Genomic DNA, 21460 nt, shown 5'->3' with positions numbered 1-21460 from the left:
AGTCACTTTGTTCCTCCACACATATACCATGTTTTGCCTCACCATACATGGGCCCAGAAGCAATGGAGCCAAATGACCATGAACCAACACATATGAAACTGTAGGCCAAAATAAATCCTTCCTCCCTTAAGTTGTTTTCTCAGGTATTTTGTCATCGCAGCAAAAAACTGACTAACACATGGGGGATTGTGGAAGCAACCCATAGGAACTGCAAAGGCATGCCAAGGCAGAGCACAAGGCAAGTGTCTGCTGTCATTCAGCAGCCTGTGTCTACTGTGATACAGGCATGTGATTAATTACACATGAAAACCATATGTATGTTCCCTCGCTTGTTAATTACAATTAGTTGCAGGAGCACAAGACATATTGCTTTTGGTGAATGTCAGGACATTTCACTGGATTCCCCTTGGTTCTCCATGAAGTGACAATTAACTTCACTAATTATTCTCTTTACCACATATGCTTCATTTAATGAAGAACAAAACTAATGAATGTTGATCTTTCCCAAACATTATTTTTTTTGTAAAAGCCATGTTGGCCACCATCCTGTTGATACCAACAATGACTCTTTAGACAAAATCCTGAGTATGAAATGCATCCAAAGTGGTGGGGGAGGAAGCAAGAATCTCTTCATTGCTTGTTGTAGGAGGGAGAGACTCTGTACTGGCAATAAGCCACATGGCAGTTTTAGTTGGAAATGCTTTGGAAGATTTTGTCATTGGTCAAGCAGGCATCTCTGTATCAAACAATCCTCAGCAAGTAAAAGCGGTAGCGTGGGTATACCAGAGATGTGTGCCAATGATTAGGCTAGGAAGGCAGGTCACTTCAACTGAACAAAGTCCTACGTGGGTATCAGCAATTCACTCTGAGTTGAGCAGAGTATCTTCCTTTCCTATGACATAGGTAGCATTGTTTCAAACATTTTCTTCCAACTCCTTGAGTTTTCTGAAGATGTCTATGAATCTCTAGTCTCCCACCCTTGTATGTGTGTGCATGTGTATGTGTAGGGGATGGCTTATATGCTCATGACTTTGGGTTTCTATGGCCATGCATCTTTCCTTTGCCATGTATTGATTCAGTGTGAAACTCAACAGGTTCTTTCACACACACACACACACACACACACACACACACACACACACACACACATGCATATTCTCAAAGCATTCATGAGAATGAGAATTTAGGGAGAAGGTAACTTTATATCATGTCACTCCAAACAAACTCAAATGGAAAGCTGGCATCACTGTCTTAAGATAGCCTTCAGGTACCTCACTCATGTAGGCCTTCACCTCATCTAGATTTGCTGGACCTGTCTTATGAGAATCAGTATATCTCTCTTTGTCTTTTGCAGGGAAATTTAATAATTCTCTGAAATCTTAGTGATTTTCTGCTTCAAATGTATTCATTAATTTTTTTTCCTCCAAAAGACTGGAAGAAGAGAAAGAAGCAAGGGAGGATTCTCCCTTCAGCAGGGATTCTTGTGCCAATTGCTAGGACAATAGTTCTTTTCACTTCATCCTCCTACCTACCATCTAAAGTCTCTGGAGCTCCAGTGGAGGACATTTCCACTCCTCTACATCTGTTGTGTTGCAATAACCTTTTGAAATAGGCAGGTGGCCATGTTTCATGGCCACATTTTACAGATAAGGAAACCGAGCCTCCAGGTGATAAATACCCAAGTGTGCATCACTTGTTCTTAGTAAAATGTTCTTTTTGATTTGTCTCACTCTGTAATGGCTGCTTGGAGGTATGGGAGAGATCAAGATGTAGGGACCCATCTAAATTGGCCCCTTCTCTCACTTGCATTCCTCCAGATGTTGTCTTGCTTTGCTTTGAGGCAATGCTCTGAAGTGGATGAAGCAGAGTGTGAGAGAAGCCAACCATCATTGAGTTACTTTCAATATTTCTTAACATCAAGGCTATAGAAATTTTGTATCTGACAATTCTTTATAGTAGAGGGGGGAGGAATGTCAGATGGTCTCTACCCAGTAGATATCAGTAGGGCCTCTTTTCCAAACTCATAGTAGTTTGCAATCAAAGATTTCTCCCAACTTTACCAAATGTTCCTGTGCTTCAGGGCCACTGAATTATTGTCACACACACATTGTGATGATGGTTTTTAATTTTTCTGACTTGAACTGTGGACCATCAGTCATGTTGGTTATCTCAGAAAGGAGGTTCAAACCATGCACAATATGTGGTAAAAAAAACCCCAAAAGTGTTTGAATGTTGTGTTTCCTTTTTACTGGAAAGATGTCATGTATCTTCATGTTGAAGGGACAAGAGAAGATAGATATACTTACCCTCTTCTTTGACATGAGTTCCTCTGATGGGGTATTGCTACTGATAGCTCTATTTTTGTTTTGTTTTGTATTTTTAAAAAAATGGCCCAAGCAGTGACAAGAGTCAGTCCATTTGGGGAAAAGATAGGGCATTTGAACAGCTTGACACTGTGAAGGCATAAAATGTTGGGAGAGATGAATGTGAGTTAGAGAGATTTGAAAATTTGGCAGACGGTAATCTTGGTATTTCATGTTAATTGTTTTTCTCAGGCAGGAGACCTCCTGTGATTTACATTATGGAGCAATATGACAGCTGAGTCAGACAGTTTATCACCTCCAGAGAAGATGAGTAGGGACTTGACAGCTGCCTGGAAAAGGAAAGGGGAGGTAGAGTGAAGTACTCTGCTGCTTCGGCAGTTCTGATACCCTACAGGAGATGAGAAGAGCAGAGACCTGTTCGCAAGAGCTAAAAAATAAGTGGCAAAATACCCTGCCATCCAAGGGCTCAAGAGTGCTGTGTGAACATGGAAGAGAGGTCCCAACAGACACATGGGGTTTGGTTTATCTGCGCAGGACCCTGCCAGACCTTATGAGGGAAGGGTCTGGAGGGGGTATGGACTTCAGAAGGAACAAGGAGATTTCTGAAGACCAGGAAGTCAGTGCTCATGGTGTTTTAATCTTTGCTCACGTGGTAAGCCTCAGGTGAAGAGGAAATAGGAAGTGATGGGTGTCTCCCCTTAGCAATATGTTCCTTTGCCTCAGTCTTTCTGGAGGCACTTTGCTCAGAAGTTGTTCTTCTTGTTTCCAAACCACAGTGATGCAGTAAGTCTTACCTGTCCCTAGCAGGGCTCAGTCCTTGGGTTGCCTGCAGATAGGACCAAAATCATAGTCACAGAGGCTCTGGAAGGCAGTCATAAGAGGTAGAGAATGCTGCTTGCTGGTTAAGGTATGATCAGGGTCAGTAGGACTCTTAGAGAGACAAGTGGAAGCATTTAAAGAGTAATTGGGTGGTATGGATTTTTCATGTGAGCTGGGCTGAAGCCAGAGCCATGATTCCAGAATCCCCTTCTGAATGGAACTCTGGGTCACAATGGGCCCAAAGAAGACTTTGTGGATTTGGAAGGTGGCAGTGAAGCAGCGATCATTCCTTATTTATATGTCAGCTCCAGCCTGTGTCCTTGCTACAGGTGCACTGTAGGCAGACTGGTTAGAAACCATTGCTTTGATTCTCTGACTCTCCTTCTGAACCATCACTTTCCCAGCTCCTCCAATATTTGCATATGACCCAAATCTGTTACTAAGACTCTTATTTTCAAATGACATGGAATTCTTTGTTTCTCAGCTGAGTCCAAATGTCACTGTGAGGAGGACTCCTCAGAAGTTTATGTTTTGTAAGAGTCATGGTCAAGGGGAATAGATTGTCTTAGAAGTGGATACTGAGCTGCTGGGAAAGAGTTCATAGCAAGTGATCTCAGAATTTATTCATTCATTGATTCTTCAGCAATGTACTAGAAATATAATGTTAATTAGTGAATAAAACAGACATAGTTACTTTACTTAGAGCTTAGAACTTATAGAAGATGAAATAAAATTAACAAATAATAAACATAACCATTTTTATCACAATAAGGTGATAAAGAATTGTGTGAGGTACCTGGGAAGACCCCTCTGAAGAGTTTCTGTTTAAAGTAATACTTGAAAGTTGAGATGGATTTAACCCAGGAAGCATTTATTCTAAGCTGAGGAACAGTGTGTGTGAGGCCCCGAGGTAGGGAAAAGATGGGAGAGCAGCAGGAATTCTTTTTGGTACAATGGTGACAAGTTCTTTGTTGAAAAAATAATATCAGCTTCAAGCCAAAATGAGTGAGGATTTGAGGAACTCCTGAAGCCATTTGGTTTAGGCCTACATGAAAACAGAATGTGGACCTAAGAGTCCAGCAGAAGGGACAGTTCTCACAAGGAGGGGGTAAGGATTATGTTCACCACCAAGGATGCTACTGACCCATACAGTGCCTTTGTGCAAAGTGGAAAAAGTGCCCCTTTCTCTGAACAGACCAAAGCCTGGAACCAGGGTGCTGGCTTGGCAGGTGGATCCAGGGATGGCTTTGAGCTCTCCCTTAGGCAGGGCTTAGCCTGAATTAGCATATGCAGAGCCTGGATCAATATAGAAGCTTCTACTAAGCAGTAAGGTACTTGAGAGCACAAGAGTTTCTGAGTCTCTTGCTAAAGAGAAGATTTGGTGAATAAATATATCTGGTTTTGTGGAGAGCAACTAGCTGTTGGTGTACCTAAGCTAATTGTTAAGTCAACTCGCATTTCTGATGCTTTTCAAAGACTTTTGCTGTTTCAAGGGCTTTAGGGGGTGCCATTTACCAGATGTGCACAAAACAAGGTAGAGCCCCTGGCCACTATCTCAGGGTCTTGGTGCCAGACCTCAAGGGGCATACAAAGGTTACATGGTTGGGGCTATCTCAGGCTTTGACAGACCTGTTGAGTTTCTGTAGTGGGGAAGAGAGGTGATGGGGAAGGACTGTCATTTATTGGACCCTTGCTACATGGAAGGTTCCATTAGATACTTTACTTTCATGTGTGATTTAAATCACACAGCAGCCACTGACAGGTGCTTTCAACCCCATTCTACACAGGAACTCTGAAGCTCAAAGTAGACACCTTACCCATGGTCACAGAAGGAGTAGAATGGTCTGTGTCATCAGGAGCCTGTGTGAAGAAAGTAAGAGCTAATTCCTTTGGAGCTTCTGTGGCCAAAATGGTTTGGAAAGAGACTCAGGTGGTTGTGGGCCTCTGGCATTGACTAGATTCCTTTGATACCTGTGCCAATTGTCTTTATTTCTCTAAAGTGAGTAATCCTGCATTGGCAGCATACAGATTAATGTATCTTAATTGACACCTGAATGACCAGGAAGTAAATACTTGAGAGAGAGGAGTTTTCTGCTAAAAGCAGCCTTTATTTGCTCTCCCCTGAGGAGCTCAATCTAACCTTTCATTGTCAGGTATCTCTGCCATGCTGTGGGGAATGGGTGCCTGACAAGGAGAAGGGCCATATAGGAATCCTAGTGTCATGTTGGGAACAATTCATGGAACTAAACAATATAATCATTCCCAATTGATGTTGAACTTGGACCTCGAGCACCTATACTCTGGCTGAATTCAGCTTCTTGGATGTCTCTATGAGAGAAGAAAAGAGAGGCCACATCTCTGAGTAGAATATGGATGGGTTCTTGAGCTTCCAGACCTTCTAGACAGGCCTCCGCCCTCTAGATTATCAACAAGAGACACCTGAGTTTAGCCTGAAGTGCAAAATCATCCAAGAGGGAGGGTCTTCCCTCAGCTGGCCGAGTTGGCTTTTAGGCACAGGCAAAGAACCATGACCTCAGAAATAAAAGGTGTGTGTGTGTGTGTGTGTGTGTGTGTGAGAGAGAGAGAGAGAGAGAGAGAGAGACATACACACACACACACACACACACACACACACACACACAGAGAGAGAGAATGTGTATAATAATGCAGGACAGAACCATCCATCTATCTTTGATCTGGAAGAAAGAAGAAATCTGGGGTAGGTAGAAATAAACATCCACATGCTTCTGGTCTGCCCTAATAACTCCTTTCCAGATGCTAGTAATCTTAAAGAACTGCCCACGTGGTGCAATGGTATGCTGTTTGCCCACAGCTATATATGGAAGAGGCTATTCTCACTTTTGCTCTTATTTTTCCAAGGTTCTAAAAAAAAAACTACCTGTGAGTGTCAGCTCCTTGGAGAGACTTGAATGGGAAGTAAACACCCAGGCCTGAGGACAGCTTCATGGCCATTTGAAATGCTGGTCACTTGAAATGATAAACTTTACGACCCAGGGATAGTGTTGAGTCATGTTACTGCTTTTCAGTGAACTGAGAAGACTTCGGAAGAGAAGGAGCGATTAGCCCGTAAGTTAAATCAGGTTGGGAGGTAGAGGGAAGAGAGGCTGAGTCAGAAGACAGAAGAGAAAAGTTGATTTTTAACTTAACTGTGTTTGCTTACAGAAACAATACAGCTTTTGCCACCTTCTGCCTTCTTCCAAATTCTTAGTCAACTTGAGTCTACTGACTCACAGAAATCTTCCTTTGCTACCTAAATTATGTAGTTTCCATACTCATTGTTCTCTCTTAGCTCCCTGTCTGTTTCTTCTAAACAGTAATGGCCACAGTGACAGCATCCAGCTGAACATAAACTATTCAGGAAAGGGAATATGACTTATGTAAGTAGGCAGTTCAAGATAATTGTTTTAGGATTTGGGATAGCTCCACATTTATATTCCACCAGCACAGCAATCCTGTACTCAACACCCACACCTGAGACTCTTGGCTCTGAAGAGGCTGACTTCAGTGGCGCACACATCTCAAGACAAAACCAATCGCTGAGATCAGGGGAAGCTAAAATTTCACTGGCTAAGCCCAAGCTACCTGCTTGCTCCTGGATTTGAGACTAAGAGCTCTCAACTAAGAATGGGGGAGGAAGTACACTTATTGGGAGGAAATGGAGTTCAGGCAGATCAAACAAGTAAACATTTTCTATTGTATCATTTTTTTCACAACGTGCCATTTTACATTTGATAAAAAACCAAAAATGTCTGTGACCCCCCCTCCCCTCCACATAAGTTCTGTGAAGTTAAAGAATATGTCTATTTTGTTCACCAATACATTGCTACTGCCTATCACAGTGTGAGTACAAGATATACGTTCAATAAATATTAGCTGAATAAGTGGATGAATGAACAAGTGAATGCTGGAGTATTCAGTGTTCTGCATCTGCTCTTGGACAAGTGTGATGAACTCAGGACAGAGGAGAAAGATAAAGACCACCAAACTGGTCACTTCTTTCAGGATTCTTTTGTAATCTTAAAATCTGAATTAATTTTTTTGTTGGTGGTACATTTAGAGGACTGATGGACTATTAGATAGGTTCTTCGATATAAGACTCTGACTGAAACATAGAAGATAATTGCCTATTTTTGCTTTCATCTCTGAGTATCTGAGCATAGCGCTTAACCTGCTCCCTCCCTGTTTGGAAACATCTCTAAGAATTCTGTCCTTCCTAGCACAAAATCCTGTTGAGAGGGTACCTAGCACAAATACCCTTTTAACCCCAGGAGGAAGTCCTTAGACTCTTTCTGGTCAATGTAGGAAGTAGACAAGGTATAACAAAACAATGAACTTGGGATAGTCCAGACTCTTTCCAGTGTTCTCAGGCATGTGGTTCTGGTCTGTACCTATTAGGTTTTGAGACACGTAGGTGGAAGTTAGAGTGTTCTAAGTACACTGGAATTGGCTTCTTTAGGAATGCACATAAACTCATCTTTTCAGCTGGCTGTGGTGGTACATTTCTGTAATCCCAGTTACTCAAGAAGCAGAGGCAAAAGGATTGTGAGTTCAGGGTCAGTCTGGGCAAAAGGCAGCAAAAAAACCATAATGCAAATAAAAAGGCTGGGGGCATGGATCAGGTGGTAGAGGACTTGCCTAACATGTATGAAGCTCTGGGTTTAAACCCAGTATCACAAACATAAAAATCCTCCTCTCTTCCTTCTGATACTTTAAAAGAATTGTACAAAACAATAGGTCATGGTGACTTTTTTCATACATGTATACAAAATTCAATCATATTTACTTCCTATCACCCTCTATGGGACCTGTTCCCACTCCTGCTGGTTCTTTACCCTCAATAGCAAATAGTCTCCTTTGTGCATTCTTGTTTTTTTTGTTTGTTTGTTTTTAGGTCTACATTCTGTATATGAGAGAAAAAGAGGCAAATATTTTTGTCTTCCTGAATCAGGCTTATTTTACTTAACATGATGGTTTCTAGTTTCTTCAAATGATCCAGTTTCATTATTTAAATGACCCAATTTCATTCCTCTTTGTGGCTGAATAATACTCCATTTTGTATATATGCTACAGTTTTTCATCCATTCATTGGTTGATATGCATCTGTGCTGATTCCATAGTTTGGCTATCATGAATACTGCTGCTATAAAAATGACTGTGCAGGTATCTCTACCTTATGCTGACTTTGATTCTGAAGGGTATATACCCAGAAGTGATAGCAGGATCATATAGTAGTTCTATTTTTAACTTTTGAGGAACCTCCATACTAATTTCCATCGTGGCTGCACTAATTTGCATTTCCACTGGTCATGTAAAAGTGGTCCTTTCTCCCCCTGTGTATACTTGCCAGCATTTGTTGTTTGTTTCCTTGATGACAGCCATTCTGACTGGGATGAGATGGAATCCCAATGTAGTTTTGAGTTGCATTTCCTTTATGACTAAGGATATTGAACATTTTTCATGCATTTATTGATCATTTGTACTTTTTCTTTTGAGAACAGTCTATTCAATTCCTTTACCCATTTATTGACAGGATTATTTGTTCTTTTGGTGTTTAATTTTTTTTAGTTTTTTTATATATTCCAGACATTAGTCCCTTGTTAGATGAATAGCTGGTCAAGATTTTCTTCTATTCTGAAGACTATCTCCTCATTCTGGTAATTAGTTCCTTTGCTATGTGAAACTTTTTAATTTGATGCAATCTCATTTTTAAATTCTTTCTTTTATTTCCTGAACTATTGGAATCCTGTTCAGAAAGCATTTGTGCCTATGTTTTGAAATATTTTCTCTATGTTTTCTTCTAGTAGTTTTAAAGTTTACGTTAAGATATTTAATCCATTTTTCATTGATTTTGTATAGGGAACTAATTTTCATTTTCTACCTCCTTCAGTACCTCCTTCTGTTTCTTTTCTAAGAGGCCTGTCTCCTCAGTGAAGATATTTTCCTCTTTGTTCCTCCAGATCTCAGGAGGCTGACTTCCATGGACAGGCTCTTTTGCCTTTTGATTTCTGGTTGGGTTCAACCAATGGGAAGCTTTGACAACAATTATAGGTTGGGGATGAACGCAGTTGGGGATGAACGCACGCAGTTGGGCATTTCTTCTCCCAGCAACCTTCCTTCTGGCCCGAATTGGACAGTGAGGGAGCATATCCTCTCTTCACACTCTTCAGGGTCTTGCCAGTCCTCATGTCCTCAAGATATTCCTGAAGTCCTGTCTAAATATTTCCTATTATCTGTTAATTTCATATCCTCTATTCCCATTTGAAATGGAGACATGAGATGATACTATTCCATCAGCTGGTACTCAGGTTTCAAAATCAAACTCTTCCTTGCTCCCAGATCTTCAGTTAAATAAGTCTGTTCTATAAGCTATTTCATAGAAAAACTTTGTTTTCAAAGACTGGTAAGGGAAGATCTTATGAGCAAGTCACTTTTGTACAAACATTTGAATACAGTGTATTAGTCAGAGTCTCTGAAGGAGATGCTTGACGAGTTCAAAGGAGCATCTGAAGAAAGTTGAGTGAAAGATATTTGACAAAAGTGACGATACAGTGAAGGGAACCTAGCAGTGATTATGAAGCTCTCAAATATCAGATCCAGTGGACACAAATACATCCCAAGACTCAAAGGTACTCCCATGGTGAAGCCATGGGAGAGAGTTTGCTTGGCATGAACCTGTCCGTGTTGGTTAGGCTGCTAAGACTGCATGGTAGATATGGAGGAACAAAGAACAAAGAATGTCCAGCACAGGACAAAAGTGACTCACTCCATCAGGGCAGACAAAAAATCACTTTCAATTGTTCTGAGATCTGGGTGTGCCTGGAGTGTTTGAATTGCTGCAAGGAGGCTAATGTGTCTGAAATGGAATTGGGAATTGGTTTTAAGATTCAGGAGACACTATTAAATAAAAACTATGTGCAGCATGATACATCTAATCATTGCTGCCTGGAATATTATAATTACTAGAAATTTCACTTGTTGGAATGGTACATTGACATAATTTTACTCCATGGTCCTTCATTTTTAAATTACTGTGAAAAGGAAAAGGAAGACTCATGACTGTATCTAGGATTACTTCTTTGCTCACCACTTGAGCTGGAGGACAGAGGATCAAGAAGTGACAAGTAGGCTACACCAACTCACTATGTAGTAACTTCTAAACAAGTGAGCTTAAACTGCCATGGAATGGAGTGGGAAGAAAATGGTCAAGGAAGGCAGGCAGGGTTTGGGACCTAACGTTCTGATTCATTGTTTTCTTTAATAGGTACTATCCCTGATAACTCCTGCCTATTAACTTTTGGTCCAAAAATGCAATCAATATTCTGGTGTTACTTTTGATTCTTCCTTCGCATTCTGACCAGATAGTTCTCTTTCCCAAGAGACACACAGAAGCTTGGCACAATTCTGTATCAGCTTTTTCTTTTGTGTATACTAACATCTTCTGCACATGTATGTTTCCTGCACCTTGGTAGGCAATGAGTCACTAAAGAAAGTGGCAATGCTTGCTACAGACTAGAATCTAACACTGTGTGCACTGCTAGGTCTAGAAGCCATTGGATTCTTAATAGGAAGTGACATGTTTTGGATGCATTTCCTAGGATGTCAGGATCAGTAGGCTGAACATGGAGTGATTGTGAAAAGATTTGTGATGGAGGTTGAGATTAAACTGTACTGTGGAGGGCAAATAGGATTTTGATAGAAAACGGAGAGGAAAAGGGTTGTTTTGCTCTATAGAATAGATAGAGCAAAGGTTAGGAATTAGGAAGGATTCTGGTTTATTGGAAGACAAGTGTGGTTAGAATACACACTTTTTAATGATAATGAGAACTAGGAGGTAAAGCTGGAGGGGACTATTGAGCATTTTCTACTCTCCTTCCTAGAGAGTCAAAGATTTGGGGTCAAATCTGGGGCTGAGGCTTGACTAGGACTAAATTGAGGCTAGCTCATGATGGCAAAGTATCACCAAAGGCAATACAAGGTATGTCCTGAGAAGGACAAAAGCAGAGAATTAAAGAAGTGGTGTAGAATAAGTATGTGATTAGATAAACTTCCTCAATACTGGCTCCATCCTCAGGGATGATACAAAGAGGCCTCTGATCTTAGCGAGAAGGAAGAAATAGGGTCCTAAAGCAAAGCAGAGAAGGGTAAGAAGAAATTGGTGATGTAGAGGAGTAGAGGATTAGATTGAGGGAATCCATTTGGAAAGGTAAACAGAAAGCAGAGCCAGGGAGGTCTCTGAGGCTGATGTCAGCTTTGAGGCTTCCTTCCATGGAGGGTTGTTAGTTAGTCACTATTCATTGCTGTGATAAAATACCAGACATGAAAAAATTAAGGGAGAAAATATTTATTTTTGGCTGTTGGTTTCAATCCATAGTCACTTGGCTCCATTGTTTTTTGGCTTGTGCATGTGGAGGCAGAACATCATGGCTGGGAACATGCAGTGAAGCAAAGTGGCCACCTCATGGGAGGCAGGAAGCAGAGAACAGGTAAGGGACAAGACATACTCTTCAAAGACAGAGCCCCATCGACCTCCTTCCTGCAACAGACTCGGCCTCCTAATAGTCCCTTCATATATAAATTCATCAATGGATTCATCCATCGATAAGGTCACCATCGTTATGATCAAATAATTACCTATCAATAGTGGTAGGTGATTGGGGACCAAGCACATGAGACGTTGGGTTCATTTGATGTCCAAATTTAACAAGATGCTGGGACTTTGCCCATGGATCATGAGCCAATAGTTGTTAATTGCTCCTGGACTTGGCTACAGGCTGAGGTCTGGGTTTTACTGCAATGATAGCTCTATAATGTATGTGATGGAGATGTGTCAGACACTCCCCTGGGCAGTTTTCTTCTCTGCCCATTCCTGCATTGAAGCAGGTGTCTCTGATGCCCCAGAGTGCTAATTCCAAAATGCATGATAAGAAATGGACATTTCTACCAAGAACATTTAGGAGGACCTGGGAGAGGAATCATGTTATCTGACACTGAACAGAATCTTACCAAGATTCCCTTTATACTTTCTCATTAATTCTTCCTGCACTGTCATTTCTGTCCTTAGCAACCATCATATTCTCCTTCTTTTGCTTCCTCCTGAAGCCTCTATAAATCGTAGGGGTAGTCCCAAACAATCTCGCTATCTATGATCATGGCCTACTCAGCAAATTCAAAGTGAAAAGAGGCTGACTATTTTTGCCTCAAGTGTGTTCTTTGGAGGAACTCATGTCCCAAGTCCAAGTACCTTGTAAGGGTGTGTATCTCCCCTTTCCAGGGAGGCATTTTTTCCTTTAATACTCTCACATTGGGTTTTCTAGATGAGGTTACCACAAGTTGCTGAGCACAGACTGGAATGTAAGAGCATGAGACTGGTAGCCCCATGGTGAGCTGGAGAAAGGAAAATACTTATCTTCTGAATGAAGGAGAAAACTGAACACTTCATAGACATTTCAGGAAGGAAAGGCCAAATACGAGCTATGGCTTCCAGCAATTGCAATTTCTGCTAATCATTTCCTTCTTTTGGTTTTTGTTTTTTAAAAAGAACATTTAAAGGGCACTTTTTCATTCCAGGTTTCCAAATTGGCAATGGGGGTGATTAAGATAAAGTATTTTGATCAGATGCAATTTGCAAAGGTCTTTAAAAACCCTCATTACTTCTAGATCATGCCTTCTTAGGATGTATCCGTGCCAACCCAGGGAACTCAGCAGACCTTTTAATCACGACAGCCTTTGTGGTTGTTTGTCTTATTGCTTTTTAATGAACTTGTTCTTATAGTTAACACTAGTGAAGGGGGCTGGTCATATCCAGCTATCTAGGACAGAAAGCAGGTGTATCTGAGTTTGGGGTCTGATGGGGCCAGTGAGTAGATGTTTGACATAAATTTGCATGTTATAATGTCCTATTTATTGGGTCAAGTGCACATTTTTAGTGACACTGCTAGATGCTTTTTCTGAATTCTGCCATCCTCCATATTTCCTATATGTCCACAGTGAGTGGTTCAGTCACGTGGCTGTTGAAGACACTTGTCGATGTCTGTCCCAATGCCACAGACATTGGCCCTTGACAGCAGCTGACCTTTTGTGAAGTTTCAGACAGAAGCAGGAGTGCTTCAGAATTAATGGCCTGCTTCTGTCTTTCTTTTATTTTCCATGCTTCAGAGGAAAGGACCTATATCTCAGATGTTAGCTAAGGCCCTTCACCACTTCCAGAGCTGGTGACATTCCACATTCTTGTGGGAAATCTAGCACCTTCTTGATTTCTCATACTTCTCTCTGTCTCCATTTTGGGGCTGTTCCTATTGCAACATCTGTTGTTAGAACCTGTGACTCAATCTCTTCTCCAAGGAATCACTCTGATGTATGGATTCATCTGTCTATCTTTTTATTTTACATTTTTCTAGACTTAACTAATGCCCAACAAAAAGTGGATCTCATTCTGGAGTGTCTGCTCATCTTGACTGGCTTTTTTCTCTCCCATTCTCTCTCCCTCTTTCCTTCATAGTGCACCCCCCATTCTCCCACACCCAGCATTCTTCACACATCTGAGCTTTTTGGGGAGGGATGTCTCTTCTTCAACTTAATACAGTTTTCCAGAGAATTTCTGAACAATTGCACTGCTGTTCCTGAAAGGAATCTTGATAAATTTGATTTTCCATTTTTTTTAACCATAGGATTAAAATGATTGAGTGTGCAGTGCAGTACTTAACAGAACTCTGATGGAAAGTGGCCATTGCTCACTTATTGATCACAAAGTGCCACCCAAAATAGTCCAACTTAATTCTTTGCCACATCCCTACAGGCACATAATCCTCCTCCTCCTTGTCCTCCTGCTTTTCTTCCTGTTGTCCTTCTCCTTCCTTTTTTAAGATAGGGTCTAGCAATCCTCCTGCCTCAGCCTCCCCAAGTGCTGGGATTACAAACATGTGCCACCATACCTGTTGCAAATAATATCTTTTCCACCCTGTTCTTTCATCCTTCCATGCCTGGGTATGTGCTGCTTCTTTCTCTTGGAATATCCAACCTTCTACTTCTTTGGAAAATTCCTGTAATCTTTTATTTTATTTTTTTGTTGTTCTGGGTGAGGGTACATTGTGGCAGTTTCAAAAGTTCTTACAATATATCAAATATATCAAACTTGAATTTATCCCCTTCACCACTGTCCTTTATCCTCCTCCCCCCATTCATGGAGTTGTTACAACATGTATTATTTTTCCATTCGCATACATGTGTACATAGTATTTGCACTATACTCACCCTCCCACACCCTTTCCTTACCTCCTCCCACTGGTATCAACCTCCCCAGGCAGGATCTGTTCTGTCCTTCTGTTCTCTGATTTTGTAAAAGAGAAAAAATGACATTTTTGTTGATTTAAGATAGCTACACAGGGAGTTTCCTTGTGGTATTTCCATGTATATATATAATCTTTTGAGACCTGTTTCACGGGTCTTATGATCTCTTCCTCTATGGAACCTACCTGCTCTGACCCCAGTCATCACAGTGCATACGTCTCACTATTGTCTTTCCCATGCTGGTCAGACTGCATCATAGTATTCACCTACTTGAATTTGTTTTTCTGTTTGCTGTCTGCCTTCTCATACATAATGAATGCCTTAAGAGAAGGGACTGTCAATATTCATCTTTGTGTCCTTAGCTACTTGATCAATATTGGGCAAACACAAGAGATCAATGGATATTTGTTGAATGAATAAATGCCTGTGACAGAATGATGTAAAATCTACCTGATTTGTCTTAAGAGACCAAATCTCTCTGAGTTGCTATAATCCAAAAAACCCAAAAAGCCAAAAAAACAAAACAACAATAGACTATATAAGTTATGTAATATTTTTGTGTATCCTACTTGGAAAAAAACCTCTTTTGCTTTTCTTCCCCACTTCCCAGGTTGTTCAATATTTTGCAAGTAACTTTCTAGAAGTTCAGCTAGAAGAAAGGATTGATCTTGTGAAATTCCTGAAGGACTTGCTAAAAGGCAAGAGAGATGGAGACTGGCTGAAGAAATGAAGCCAATGAATAATGTGCCAAGAAGTAGATGAGCATTTGGCAGAAGGGTTTTTTATGAATAGAGAAAGGAGAAAATTGGCCTCTCAGCATTCTTGATAGTTTATTAAGGACTTTTAAGGAACATAACACAGAAATGATTCCTATAGATGGCAAATATATGGCATGCTTGTTTTTACCCTTTCACCCCTTCTGCATGGCAGATGTTAACGAACAATCATGAAACTCTTCCCCACTGAGCCAAGACAGTATTTCAGGAAACCATTGTCCATCAGTCTGACTCATGATCCATGTGCATAGACTGTACTGGCCTCTGCAAAGGACAAAACATTGGTGACTGTCCTCTCATCTGTCAGACTTCTAATGCATTTTCTTATTCTCATATCACATGTGAACTCTGCTAAGGGGCTTTGAAGAACCCCCTGCTTACCTACCTTTAGACATACAAGTCCTATGCTGTAGATAAATGCAGTTTGGAAATGTGTTCTTGTTCTTTTTCTTTTCCTGTGTGGGCATCCATCCTCTCGCAGTTGAAAGAGGCAGTGTGCAGATATGAAGCCTGGCTCTTTCTTCTATTTCATGTCTTTTGACAAGTTACCTTAACCTCACTGCACCCTGTGAGGCAGCTATTACAATCACATTTAACACAATCAGAAAAGTAGAGGCTGAGTTAACACAAGAGATGTTCCTGACACAGGGCCCAAAATATTTGTGCTCAATCTATGTTTGAAGAAAGACAAGTGAGAAGAAAACTAATTGAAGTAGACACTGTACTTACATATGGGCAAAAATAAAACAAAACAAACGTCAAACCAAGTTCTGTCAATCGAAACCAAATTAAACCAAACCCAAGCAAAAAACAACAAAACCCTTACAGCCTGGTCCCTTTGCAGCCACAGCCATCTATTATCAGGAGACTGAAGGGGACTTTTCCTGCTATTATTCTTCTTTGCCCCCTGCCACTGAACAGAAGACCTTCTGTTCTCTGTGGCTAATCGTTAATCAGCATGCACCTTCAAGCTTCTTTCCACTTTGTCTCCCAATTACGCAAAGAAATAATTTGACCAAGGGATGAAGGCACACATGTTTCCTAACAAGGGACACTTCTGCCTCCGTGGAAGAGAAATGAAGATTCTGTGAAATGATATGTAAATATGGTATTGGTGGCTGCTGTGGTTCTCTGTGAATCTCTGCTATTGAATCGTGCTGAGGGTTTCTAGAACCAGCTTCTAGCAGTGTCCTCTGAAAATACCTTCAGTCACTTTCTGGAGTATAAGTAGATGGATCAAGGCAGTAATAGTTTAAAGAGCTGATTGGAGCCTGACTGTGTCCAGTTTTCTGGGCTCAGTTAAAGTATCCAGGGCCTCATACATTAATTTCTCATTAGCCCCACAGCACATCTGTTTATGGAAAGAGGGCAGCCACCTCAGCCACAGAAAATGTGCTTCAGAGAGTGACAACTTCAGACTCTCTGGGCTCTTCTAAGACAGTCTTCTGAAAGGGGTAGAAAGTAGGCCATTCCTTAAGGGCTAGAATTTGTGAGGTGAGTGGAGCATGTGAGTCAGCTCTGAGTAGTCTGAGGTGGCATTCCCTTGTGATTCTCAGAAATGTCTTCCTGTGTGTTAATGAAGCTAATGGTGAGGATGATGGTTGCCACTGGCCTTCGTTGATGTGCTGCACGGCACTTGGTACATGGCAAGAACTTTATTTATGTGGTTGCCTTGAATCCTTAAAAGCTCTCTCGGGAGGAGGCAATTATGCACTTGTTGTAGATGGTTGGGTCGTGAAGAGCCTGCACTATGGCTTCTGTAGTGTGAGAACTTGTCCAGAGCTCTTCAGCTGGGAAGGTAGGAAGGAAGGATTCAAACCCAAGTCTGTCTGAAGCTAGTCCATACTCTTAAACTGGGTAACTTTCTTTCCTTTTAGAGGAAAGGAAATTAATGCATCCTCTGACTATGTAAGGCCATAGGAGTGGTGTGCCTGGGACCTGACGTGGTTAAGAACCTTGCTGTTTGCATTGGCACTTGACAAAGACATTCCAGTCTACCACATTGATAAGGTATGGAATGTTCTGTATCGCAGTGTCCTATGACAAGGCTTTGTGTCACTTGGGTTTAGGAGGAATTGTAACCTGGGTTAATACCTATGTGACTCTCTAAATTACACAATCAGTTAGAAGTGGAAAAATATGAGAAATAATTTACTCAAGCGCTCACTCCCCATAGTCGAGGACACACTGGTACAATACCTTGTTGAAGTCATAAAGGTCAGTCTAGGCTGAGCTGGAGCCAGCCCGGGTCTGGCTTACTTAGATCATTCCAATACTCTTTTTTACAGTGTCAGAACCCCTGAAGTGGGAGGGATGGCCACAGTGTTATTTACTTCATTGTGGCAGACTTTGAAGAAACCTTCGAATTCAGGAGAACCAGAGCAGTACAGGGAAGGCAGTGTGGTTAATGGAAGGACACATGGGACATGGGATGAGACGTTTGCTCATTTCTTCATTCATCGTTTCATTTACTTATTTATTTATCTAAAATGACTGAGTGGGTATAGTAGCATAGAACCTGCCCTAAATGCTAGGTGTGTCTCTTATGTTGTGCTTTTGTTTTCGCACAGAAATACATTTTAAATATGGAAATACTTTATTTTTTGAGATTATTTTTTGAGTTATTAAGAGATATAAAAAGATCCATGCTCCTGACCTAGTGAGTCCACTTCTGGGAGTCAATTCTAAGTAGGCCTATATAGTCTCAGAAAAATAAAAACTATGTACACAAAGATATTCAGTGATGAATATTAGACAAAATATAGAAACAGCCTAACTATTAAATCAAATGGCTACTAGCTAAATAAATTATGGTGTAGTCACACAGTGAAATGTTATGCAGCTAATAAATAAAATGACTATCATGAGGTTTCTATAGTAACATGGAAAATGTTTGGTGTAATGTTAATTTTTAAAAGAAAACATTATCATACAGATAATAAACAAACTTCTTCAGAGAAAAGAATTAAGTACTCAAAAGTATTGTGATTGGATGAGTTAGGAGGTCGTTTTTATTTTGCATTTTCTGAAATGTCTGAAATATGTTACTTTTTTTTGGAGGCAGAATAGGGTAAAGAACCAAATCACAATGCCAGTCACATTGTGGTTGAATCTCAGCATTGTCACTTACAAGACTTTTGCTTGCAGAGTTTCCTTCTATGTAAAGTGGGTAATGATTGTATAGATTTTATAGGTAGATGTGAAGATGTGATAATGGGTGGTGAATGGTCCTACAGTGCCTGATTGGTTGACATCTGCTAACAAATATTAATTATTATGACTCTATAAGGAGTTTAAATATATTACTAAACATTAATGAACAAAAAAAAGAAAGGTAAGCTGAATGATATATAGGGTCTCTTTTTGTTCTAAGTTTTATTGTTTCTCATTTTAAACACAGCGATTAAGATCATTTTTCATGACAGATGCATTTGTAGATTGATAAGGGGCCCAAGTGTTGTACCAAAATTATAGTTTTGAAAGTCAGTTTGCTTTGGAGAATGAAATGAGGTTATTCCTGCCTATTTGTAATATGAACTGGTTCCTCCTTCAAGTTATGAGGGTACATATAAAGTTCCATATTTAGGGGATTTAGAAGTTGTCGGTTAGGAATTAGTTACTCCTATCACTTTCTCCTTCTAATGGTTGCCCATGGTTCTACCTAAAAATAAAAAGATGGGTCATTATGTATGTACTTAGGAGTAATGGGGAATCTTCAGGATGTTCTATGTTTAGAGCAGTCCTAAATCCTGATTTTCCCCAAAGCTTTCAATGGTGGTGAATGATCATAGTCTTAGAACAAGAAGATTTACGATGTCTCTAGAAACATGTGTAAAGTTTTCCTGGGAGCAAATGGTTCTTTCAGAATGACTTTTGGATGATACATGTGTAAGTGAATCAGACAGGTATTGATTAAATGTCCTCCTGACACAAAACAAATTGACCGGATATGCAAAGGCTTTTACAAAACACTGGTATTTGATAACCCCCAATGACATTTACTTGCTTGACTTCCAGCTAAGTGTTGAAAGGTGGAAATTTTGGTTGGAATTGTTTTAGCAGAGCAAAGCTGAAGACAAGGCATAAGCTCTGAGGCAAGAAGTTTCTAGACCTTTTCTTCAGATTCATGCAGATGTAAAGAAAAAAAAAAGGAGATTTGGAAAAGTTGAGTCATATGTGCTGATTCCTTTCAGTTCTAGTGAACTAACATGAAGGATCCCCAATTGCTTTAAGACCAAGAGCAGAGACTAAGGCAGACTCTGTTCAGACGAACCTGAGAGGGAAGCCTGGCCCTCTGTAAATGGAATAAATCTAACAACCAATGTCAAAAGTATCTTACATAAGGAGATTTCCCCGTCTGAAGCATCGCATTATTTATGTCTGGTTATGGGGACTATGCGTTTCCCCTTAAACAGATTCTTTAATTTTTTCCTAACTCTTCTGCTTACCTGTAGCAAGTTGAGGAATTTACCACACAATGGTGGTAACTTCCTTGCATCATGTCTGTGGGGCTCCTTTCAGCTCATCTGAGTGGCAAACAGTATTTGAGAATCTCATCCAGTCGTGGGTTTTGTGACTGATTTCTGGCTCAAGCTGGGAAAGGTAGGAGAGAGACCAAGAGAAGTGGTTCTCAAGGGTGATGGGAGAGACTATTTGCCAATCATGTCACTTTATGACTGATCTTGGGTGGAACTGGGATGGCACTTGATTCTAGAATGAGTATTGTATTTATGAGTGATTTTGAAACTTGAGTAATTTTTTGGAACATGTTGCAAGTGTGAGATTTAGTATCACCTGTTTGAATAAATATTCATTATCACCTTTAAGTTGTATCCATTTCCAAGCACTTTGTTGAAGCTTGTCTTAGCCAAAAAAAGTTTTCTCTAGCATGACTAAGGAATGTGAAAGAACTTGAGAGGCCCAGGCTTCTTTCTCAAATTCATATGAGTAGAGTCTACCTTGTTCTCTGCTCTTGTTCTTAAATACGCATTTATGTCAAGAGTAAGACTTAGACAGTTGGGTACCTAAGCTTACAAGGTAAGTTTTTGTTTCATTTTGATTTTCTTATAGTGCTATGAAGCAGTCATGTCAAAGTCCTCCAGAGACAAAACTAGCTCTTCCACTATTCCTGGCAGAGTTTTCAACATACTTCTCAGGATTTTTACCACTCAGCAATGATTGCAGGATATAACATTGTTAATGTCTTTTTAAAACATTTTGGATCAGGGGCCTCAGGTATTGATTTGATCATGGTGTCCTTGATTTTTGGCTCTACTACTAGAGCAAATATCCTATTAATTTGAAAAATATAAATATTTGTTAACACAAAATGCCCACTGAGGAAGCAACAGCATCCTTCTCTGTCCCTTGTGAATATATTTAGTGGTTGTCCCAATCCGACACGATTGGGAAATAGATGGCTTTTTCTTCAATGTCTCTAACCAGACAAACTATCCTCATAGGAAATTGGCCTACTAACCTCTGATGAAGTGAACAAAACCCTGATGCCCTTGGTAGGGATTGACAGATGTACACAATGGTACACTGAATTGTCCCCAGCCCCATCTTACCAGGTAGTAATGGCCACAGCAGCTATTAACAGATACAGGAAAAGGGGGGAGCACAATACATGTGGGAAACACTGCTCTTACTCCAAATGCACAACTTTCTTGGGCTAGGAAAATGCCTTTTTTTTTCGTTTATTCATATGTGCATACAATGTTTGGGTCATTTTTCCCCTTGCCCCTGCCCCCTCCTTCTCCCTCCCACCCCCTCGCTTCCAGGCAGAAATTGTTCTGCTCTTATCTCTAATTTTGTTGAAGAGAGAGTATGAACAACAATAAGAAGGACAAAGCATTTTTGCTAGTTGAGATAAGGATAGCTATACAGGGAGACTCCTAGCATTGCTTCCATGTACATATGTGTTGCATTCTAAGTTGATTCTTCTTGAACTGACCTTTTCTCTAGTTCCTGATCCCCTTCTCCTGTTGGCCTCTGTTGCTTTAAAGTTTCTGCATTAGTTCCTTTGCATTGAGGACATCAAATACTATCATGTTTTTTGGGTTTCTTACCTATCCTCGTATCTCCCTTGTGTGCTCTCACCTTATCATATGACCAAAGTCCAACACATTGCTGAATTTGCCCTTTATCTAAAGTCCACATATGAGGGAGAACATACGATTTTTGGTCTTCTGAGCCTGGCTAACCTCGCTCAGGATGATGTTCTCCAGTTCC

This window comes from Castor canadensis, chromosome 7, assembly GCF_047511655.1.
Source record: "Castor canadensis chromosome 7, mCasCan1.hap1v2, whole genome shotgun sequence".
Lineage (NCBI taxonomy): Eukaryota > Metazoa > Chordata > Mammalia > Rodentia > Castoridae > Castor > Castor canadensis.
The sequence above is the reverse complement of the archived record's forward strand: the minus strand, read 5'-3'. Positions refer to the sequence as shown.